The sequence below is a fragment of the Cylas formicarius genome, unplaced genomic scaffold (assembly GCF_029955315.1).
Source record: "Cylas formicarius isolate icCylForm1 unplaced genomic scaffold, icCylForm1.1 PGA_scaffold_10__41_contigs__length_53128322, whole genome shotgun sequence".
Taxonomy (NCBI): Eukaryota; Metazoa; Arthropoda; class Insecta; order Coleoptera; family Brentidae; genus Cylas; species Cylas formicarius.
This window is the reverse complement of record NW_026844214.1, coordinates 27,354,899-27,364,233: the sequence shown is the minus strand read 5'-3', so window position 1 is coordinate 27,364,233 and position 9,335 is coordinate 27,354,899. Positions and strand designations below refer to the sequence as shown.

General features: G+C 34.1%; 1 long non-coding RNA gene across 4 annotated transcripts; it reads right to left on the bottom strand.

The window, feature by feature from the left end:
• Nucleotides 1–85: 85 nt before the first annotated feature.
• Nucleotides 86–7,271, bottom strand: LOC132708169 (uncharacterized). Of its 4 annotated transcripts, none has more exons than XR_009619866.1 (6): nt 7,159–7,266; nt 6,684–6,965; nt 5,508–5,995; nt 4,472–5,450; nt 1,035–1,150; nt 86–935 (listed from the first exon to the last, which is right to left on the bottom strand). It is a non-coding gene; the product is annotated as an uncharacterized LOC132708169 (long non-coding RNA). The 4 variants fall into 4 exon arrangements; XR_009619864.1 differs by lacking the exon at nt 7,159–7,266 and having other exon boundaries at nt 86–651; nt 722–935; nt 6,684–7,018; XR_009619867.1 differs by lacking the exon at nt 6,684–6,965 and having other exon boundaries at nt 7,159–7,271.
• Nucleotides 7,272–9,335: the final 2,064 nt, after the last annotated feature.

The window sequence follows — 9,335 nt, the reverse complement described above, 5'->3', positions numbered from 1 at the left end:
AAATCAACGAGAAAAATGTACCATTAAATATTTAACTGTTTACAAAAATAGACGTCTTATTTTATGAAGTGAAGGTGTATATGAACACGTCACTAATGTTTTGAAAAGTAGCACCCAAACTTATAACGACGCGATAGGATGCATAAAGTAATAAAAGTTCGGATGGTAATTTTTCAAAGAAACAGGCTACTGTAATACTTTTGACAAAACTTCTTTATTCCTCCTGCGTCGGTTTTTGTGTTCGTGGACCTGGCTTCTGGAATCACGGCCCCGGAGCGGGCCAGAAATGTCCCTAATGGCCCCACCAAATCTTTTGTCGTTGCATTGGTGTAGCAGAAAATATTTGTACTGATTGATCTCTTTTATGATGTAAACCTGTTCAAATGGTTAAAATGAAACAAAAATTTTAAGCACAAGCATTTTAATAATTATTCCCAAAACAAATTGGCTAATATCCCTTCATACAGGGGCTTGCGAAAAAAATGGCTCATGCCAAGCTTTTGTGACCAACTGTATAACCAAACTAATATCTAGGTCACTCGCTTGCTCCCAGAACTCTAGTCAAGTCTTTCAGTTCGACAGGTACATTCGATTGCCTCCACCTCTGCATAGAGGTACATACTGAGTTGAAGGAACTAAGGCACCTTCGACCTTTATAAAATTACGTTACCATATTTGAAATTTACTTATATAGTTTCAGTCATACTAATAACTTCTTTACCTTGTCACAAGTCTGTTACATATATTCCTTCGGTCTGCTTTCGTATACATGCTTGCACCTCCTGTCTTGTACTTGGTACTTCAAGTGTTGATGATTATGTTGTCCCTTCCTTAAGTCTCTTCAACTTTTCCTGATGGCTGATATTTTGTTTCTGTGCTTCTGAGATATCTTTTTGCAATAACTCGAATATATATGTATACATTAACCTTTAAACCTATAAAGGGTTGAATAATATTATAAAATATGACCTTTTTGCACTAAACATGCAAAATGCTTTTTTGTGAGCTATTATAAAATATTAAATCAATTTTACCTCGTTCCGTTACACCTTCTGCGTGAATAATACATAAAGTCGCCGTAAAAAACTATTTGTAAAGGGTTCCTGTTCTGCATTACCCTATGAATTACTACCCATAATTAACTGGATTCCTGTTTAAAAAAAGTAATAAAATGTTAACTTAGTAAGATAAATCATTTTAAATAAGAGTCCTTTCCATTTATCAAAATCTCAAATCAAGCAACCATCTCTCATTTTCAATTTATCGAATTCATTTCCCACGATTTTTTCAACTGAACAAGAGCAGTTTTTGAAAAAATAGTAACGTTTGAAAAACAAAAAAAATGTTAATCTACACGAATGTTAGACAATACCCTTTAACAAAAAGGCGCCGCTTTGTTCTTTTGCCGATTGTAAAATGTATCGGCGTCTCGGGCAAAAAATATAGAGAGGGCAAGTTGCAGTGACGAGATATAATTAGGGTCTTATTATGCGATGTTTTTGGGTTTACGATAAGTTAGTCAAGACGTAGTTGTCGAACCAAGAGTATTAAATTCGGTTCTGCTTCATTTCGTTGTTTTGATTTGATTATCCTTACAAAGCAGCGGTGGGATATTATCAAAGTCAGTTACAATTGTTTTTTTTTGGACAAGTTAAAATTATTGTAAGTCATGGAAAAATTTAAATCGAAAACAGTTACAAGTGAAAAGCGTAATAAACGGAAAGAACGTTCATCCTCCATCCTCCTACTCCGGACGACCGTTACCTTTTTTAAAAAACTTTATTTAAATTTACAACCGTTTAAAATTGTCTGTTACAATAACATATCTAGACAGAACTCTGCTTCCACACCGTTAAACTATGTTTTTATATGTAGAAATAGGACTCTGCTGGATCAGCATTCTTGGATCTTCGCTAGTGAGATAACTCTCGTATTCGGGAAGTGATAGTGACAGTTCGAATTCGAGTTATAGCTCTTCCGATAATAGGTCAAGGAGAAAACGGACATTAAAACGTTTACGATAAGTTAGTCAAGACGTAGTTGTCGAACCGAGAGGATTAAACTCGATTCTGCTTCATTACGTTGTTTTGATTTAATTATCCTTACACGAAAGATGCCTCCAAAAAAAGCAAATGACGAAGGTTACAGCTTTAACGATACTCGAGAAGTCATTATTGAGCGGCTTCAACGTTTTCAAAGTTTTTTAAGTACAGAACAAAATCAAACAAATGCAATTCCCTTTGAAATCTGTTTGAAAAGCCTTCAGGATGATTTTATTGGTTTGAAAAAAAAGTTCAAACAGGTTTTGAATTTCTGGACAGTAACGAAAAAAGCAAGCGTTTAATTATCGAAAGCAATTTTTATGACGTGATCGGTTTCGCGACATTATGTCTGGAAACAGCAAAGCAGGCAAACGACGCAAGGCGACGTTCGGGCAGGCACCGGCGGCACAGGCAAAGCCAGGCGCTGGCGCAGTTGCCAAACTACCAACCATAGATCTTCCCAGTTTTAGCGGTACTTACGAAGCGTGGCCAAATTTCAAAGACTTTTTTAACTCGGTAGTTGACAAAGCAAGGTTGACAAATTTCTTTATTTAAAAAGTTGTTGCAAAGATGATGCGCTAAGATTGATAGATTCACTAGAAGTTACGGCTAGTAATTATCAAACAGCATTCTTTTCAAATTACTCTTTACAAATTACAGATTCATGCGACGCATTACTAATTCCAAATTGTTTTAAACAAACTTTAAGCAACATTAAAACGACTTCAAGAATTTGTAACAAAAAAGTGCTTTTCTCTCGAAGCTTTGCAATATGAACCTATAAAAACAGAAAATCACAATTTCAGAAATTCTAATGCAAGAAATCAGCTTTCTCAAATCCCATTAAATAAAACATCAACACAATGTTAACTGAAACATCTTGTCCAGTATGCAATCAGTCTCATTTTATTTATCAATGTACAGAATTTGCAAAATTAACCTCAAACGACAAACATAGCGTCATACGTCGACACATATTATGTTTGTTTACGTTCAGGTCATTTTAAGAATGAATGTAGATCCGTCTAATGCCGACGGTACAAATATCAGCCGAAATAATGATTTAGATTTATCACAAATTGATCAAAATGTGCATGAAAATGTTAGTCTCTCGACCCATTTATCGAATGTCGCTGAAATGTCATGGGAGAATGTTATTTTCAATCAAGTTCTTTTGTCTACAGCAGTAGAATTAATCGAAGACCAATTTGGAAATGTACACGAATGTGTAACTTTATTAGATTCTGGAAGTCAGTCAAACCTAATGACCCGCGAACTATGCAAAAAATTAATGCTAGATTGTCAAGAAATCCGCGCTCCTTTAGCAGGAATAAATCAAATCGTCATGAATGTTAGCGAAAACACGAAAACACAAATAAAATCTCGATCCAGTTTGTTCCAATGTGATTTGACATTTTTGGTTTTACCAAAAATTAAAAAATTACCGTTATTTGGATTTCTGAGAAAATTATTGAACGTACCAAAAAATATCCCTTTAGCAGACGAACAATTCAATATTCAATATATATTTTTTATGAGCTCATTGAAAATGGAAAAATGCAACTTGTTTAAGTTGGATTTTCACCGAACACATAAACCTAGGTGGAAACCAAACACAAACAACAGAGTGTAATTTAAATAGTCACATTTTAAACGAGTTAAATGAAAAGCTTAGCAAATTTTGACAAACTAAAGAATTGCCACAGAAACAAATCTTGTCACGCGAATCTCAATTTTGTGAAAATTATTTCCAGAATACTACGGAAAAAAACTCAGATGGTCGATTCGTAGTGCGATTACCATTTTCCGAAAACAAAGTAGAAATTTTAGGAAACTCTAAGTTTGTGGCTTTAAAAAGGTTTCAAAAATTAGAATCTCGTTTTGATAATAATCAAGACTTTAAGGAAAATTATATTCACTTTATGCAGGAATATGAACAAATAAATCGCATATCCATAAAATGAGATTGGGAAACATTTTTCTTGGACTCATACAGCTGTGTTGCGAGATTCGATCACCACAAAATGCCGAGTGGTTTTTGACGTATCGGGGAAATCATTGAACGATCTCTTATTAGTTAGTCCCCCAGTTCAAGATGATCTTTACTCTATTTTATTAAGACTTCGACTAAGAAACTTCGTTTTTAGTGTAGACGTAAAAATGATGTTTGGGCAAATAATGGTTTATCCAACCGATTGCAATTTTCAACAAATTCTTTGGTTATACAGTCCTCAGGATCCAATGAAAATATACAAACTAAACACGCTGACTTATGACACATCATGTGCTTGCTATACGTTGCCTAAAACAACTAACCATAGAAAATAACGACAAATTTGCACTTACATGCAAACTCATAGAAAATTCTTTCTATATGGACGATTTTCTTAACAAGCATTGATTCAAAACAGCAAGCTATCGACATTTACCTTTAAATTTCTAGTATTTTATTGCAAGCTGGATTCGAGTGGACTACATTTCTCGTAAAGCACTTAAGTCCTAAATAACAGAAAGTATCTCCAAATAGTTAATGTGATTTTCATCCTCCGACCAAAACCACTTGTACTGTTATTGTTACAATAAGTGCCTCATCCCGTATTTGATGCTTCCTGCAATATTTTCATGACATATTCTTTTTGCCTTAATGAATTTGTAGCGTTTGGTAGGTGTTCCCTCTTAGCGCTCAAATAACTTCGTATACAAATATCCATATTTTATAGCCTTCTACACCGAGACGAAGAATTTATTTTTCAATTTTTAGTAAAATACTTTTAGGTTTTTCCCGTTTGTCATTTGGTAATGTGATTGTAATCTTTGAATAATTGTCTAAAAACCTTAAATAAAGTCACTCTTATTGAAATTAACTATAAAGCCCAAATACTGCGGAATCCATATTATTTCCAAGACATTCTGTAGCCATTCATTATATGATTTACTTGGTAACAAAAAATCGTCTAAATGAACCCTGTCCTCCGTAGAATAGTGACAATGGGTTTTGTTATTTGGTAAAAACTCTAGGAGCACAGTTTATTCGACACAGAAACAACTGTACTGATAAAAACAGCTCTTCAAAAGAAATCCTAAATATTTTCTATACTGTTGTAATAAGTAATAAACAATATGCGTCTTTCTTAATTTTTATAAATTTATTTAAACGTTTAAGATTAATAATTAGCCATAACCAACCGTTCAGCTTAGGGATGGCAAACATATTTTAGACAAATTGACCCTCAATCTGGTTGACTCTAGAAATAGCTTCTGCCCGAATTAACTTCGCTACCTTCTTATTAATTATTTGCCGGTCTTTAATGTACCAGTGTGACTCTCTAGGAGTAACATTTTGACATGAGTTTAGTAAGAATCCAATTTTGTAGCCTTTCAAACAAGAAAAGATTGTTATTGAGTTTTCTACAACGAAGAATAAATCTAAAATAAAATAAAATAAGTCTACCTGTGACAACGTACCTTTAACCCTGCGCGTCTTTCGACCAATTTCCGTATTTCTCCTGTTTTTCTCGTACCTTTAAAAAGACTCTAGCAGTCCCAAGCTTCTTATCGAAGGATTTTGAACTTTTGAGCTGTTGGGATGATATTTGGATGCTTTTTAGCTTTTAGCTTCTCATCCAAGTTTTGTCCAAACAGCCACATGTCAATCGGTGAGTCCAAGAGTGTTTCGCTGTTCACCCCTTCCTCGTCTTTGCGCAAATTCGTTACGACTAGTCCAATGGCAGACAAACACGAACCCATTCGGAATTTATTTAATAAACTCCGTCGTTTATCAAGGTCTAAACTTTTCTTGACCGTATTTTTCCAAAGGTTAGCAACATCCTGTTGCATTGGTGGGCCATAATCGCTAGTGTTGTTTTATTCAACTCCCATTATGGACAATATTTGTGGTTTAAGAAAACTGTTTCTTTGGTTTTCGGTTTGTATAATGACAGCAACGCATTGATCTGTAAACAAACAACAATAAAATGAATTCTGTTATCTCAAACAGGCTAAAATAATTTGCTGTTGGCCAAACAGTAAAAATCAAGTTTCTGTTCTCCCAACAAGGTTCCAACAGTTATCCCAAATAGTAAGCTTCTGTTATCTCAAACAGACTAAAATAATTTACTGTTATCCGAAACAATAAGTTCCTGTTATCCTCAACACTATGTTCCTGTTATCCCAAACAGGTTAAGATAATTTACTGTTATCCCAAACAGTAAATTCCTGTTATCCCAAACAGTAAGTTCCTGTTGTCCCAAACAGGATGAAATAATTTACTTTCTTACCAAACAGTTTAAGTTCCTGTTAACTCAAATAGGCTAAGAAAATTGCTGTCATTCCAAAGAGTCACGACAATAGTGTAAATAATAATAGAGATTTCTATTTCTTCTTGTGAGTCTTGCTCACTTCCTGATAATTGTCGTGGCCTTTTTTTTCACTGCCGTTCCGGCAAAAGCGACAAACTACGTGGATGTTTCGACATATTATATAAAAAATAAAGTGCTATGCGATGCTTTAAATTAAGTGATCTTTTACGCACCAAATGGGGGTACTACATAGCATGCTTATTAACGAAACGAGGCTGAATATTATAATAATTGCAAGCTACTTTAACTTCTAATAAAATGCTTAATCTTGTGCTCTCATTACCTTTTGGACGAGCTTGTCGTAGACAATTTTACTCACGGTGCATCTTGTAATGCACCTTTCTGGATAATTTAACAATTTAAAATTTCGGTTCTATGACAGGAACGTTATTGGTAATAGCTACTGTTCATTTAAAAATTAAATTTCTGTTTTTCAACCATTTGCACGTAAAAAGTAAGAGATAGGGTATATCAATTATGCGTGAAATTTGATGCAGGATTCCAAAAAAAGGTTTAAAAGAAATGTTTTAGAACCATTGTTACATTTGTTTCACAAACTCCACATCTGAAAACATTTTAGTTTTAACCTCTTTATAAGTATATAAGTACGTGACACACAGTTGCATTTTCTTGGAGATTAAATACAGTGCAAAAGTTCAGTAGGGTTGAGTTTATATGACTTTTGGGAGAAAATCCTAGTCGTGTAGACAGGTACATTAGAGCTGAGTTATTTTGGAAAACAGTTATTAATACTTAACCTGTAGTAGAACATCGTGTAGTGGGAATTTTGATCAAAGTCAAGGTCATCCTGAAAGCATTTTTTTTGTATTTAATGAATGAATCAAGACACCACCCGTGCACTGACGTTAACAATCCTAATCGGAAAACTGAAAAGTTAACTACTTCTCGGCAGAGACATCTATGCGTCGAGTGTCACTCCTCTATCTCCTTGGTTTAGGGTACTTACAGTTTATTACCGTATGAATCTCGGAATTTCCGCCATCTGCGTACAGAGGACGCGCCAATATAAACATAATATTTTCAGTAGAGGGTGATTCAACGATAAGAGTTTCAAAAGTGATGTTATGTTAGGATGCTAAATTGAAAATTATTTTAAGTATACAGAGTGACTCAAAAAAGAGGAACGAATAAAACGTACATATCTTAAAACTGAAATCCCTATTTTTAAAGTTTGTTTTGAAATCCTTTTAAAATTCTTCAACGTTTTTATTAACAATAATACACATCTAAATCTAATAGTTTTTCCAATATATCAAATACGATAGCACCATTATTTTTAAAGCTGGGTTCACTTATATTTTATATTAGCGTTATTCGAAGATGACGTAAAAGATATCAACGATATTTGAATTAGATCCTACGGGTTTTCAAAATAAAACGTATAAAAGTATGGATTTTTCTAAAGCTAAATTAATATAATTTATATACTGAGTAAGGCTGAAAAAATACTTTGTTGGCAGTGTGACTTTACAAAGCCAAGTAAGTATACCAACTAGACAGTCTCTTCCGGAAAGTAGTAAACCGAAATGCCACCAAGATAGTCCACAGGTCACTAGCTGTCAAGTAGCTAGCTTATGTGGTGCATCCCAATGTACCGTTAATTGGACCATATCGGATTATACCAAGAAGTTCTAGACCGTAATTTTGAATGACCATTATAACTGAAGAAACAGGGACCGATTCAATTTTTTGGGTAAAATAATATTTTCCGATGAAGTTAATTTTCGCAGTAATAGTGCAGTTAATCGTCATAATATACATTATTATTCAGCGGTTAATCAAAACCATTGGCCCCTTAACATGTGCCGTGGAATAAAACACTTACGGGACCTTGATATTTGAACTTTTTTTATAATTTACCTTAACTTCTTAAAGAAGTTGGTAACATTGAGATCCAACAAATGTGGTTTCAGCAAGATGGAGCTCCTCCGCATTACCATCGTGAAGTTCGAGAATTTTTTAATAATCATTACCCACAGAAATGGATCTTTAGCGATGGATTCATTAGATGGCCCCTCGATCATGTGACTTGATTTCTTTTTGTGGGGATATCTTATAGATCATGTTTATGTGAATCCCCTCTACAACACTACAACATATGGAAAATAGTATTCGGGACGCGTGCAGGAGAATAACACCGTTTACTCTAAGAAACGACCAAGAAAATATACGTATACTCTAAATTTAAAATTTGGCCTTTATTTTTACCAAAATTGCTAGTAACTGTTTGTTACGTTATCTGCGGCTCCAACAAAGTTCATTCTCTTGTTCATATTTGAATCTACAAAGTGTCCTTTTATTCCTCAGGTCAGGACAAAGTATCACAGCGCAAGTTTCAAGAAAATACGTGAAAGGCTAAGATATGTATGAACAAAAATGTATTTTTTAAAAAGTTTATCGGACTGTATTTTAGAAACGGGCTGCGGAAATGAAAACTGACAAAATGAGAGTCCCAAAATGAAATGGCATATCAATCTACAAGCGAATCATTATAACCGTGCTTATTTCTTTAATGGTTGTTTATTGCTCCCCGAAAAAATACTTTCATATGCAAACGAGTCAAAAACCTACAGTTAGACGGCCTAAACAAGAGTACTTTTTCTATGAAAAATAAAACAGTTCTTCAGAATTTTATCGTCATCTAACTGTTGCGGTGAAACTAGCGCCCTCTAGGAGTAACTTCCAACCTAAAACTGCAAATTTATATTATTATAGTATAAATCATATTATTTTGGTGTCTAGTATCTCCAGTTTAGAGAGTGTCCATTCTTTATGAATCACCGTGTATATTTTTTATATAAAATCAGACAAATAATTGTTTATAATCAATATAATCTGTCAGTCGACCCACCTTTTCGACTCATCCCGTGTACTTGCCGATAAGGATATGGGTTGTTGAAAATACTAGCTCGAG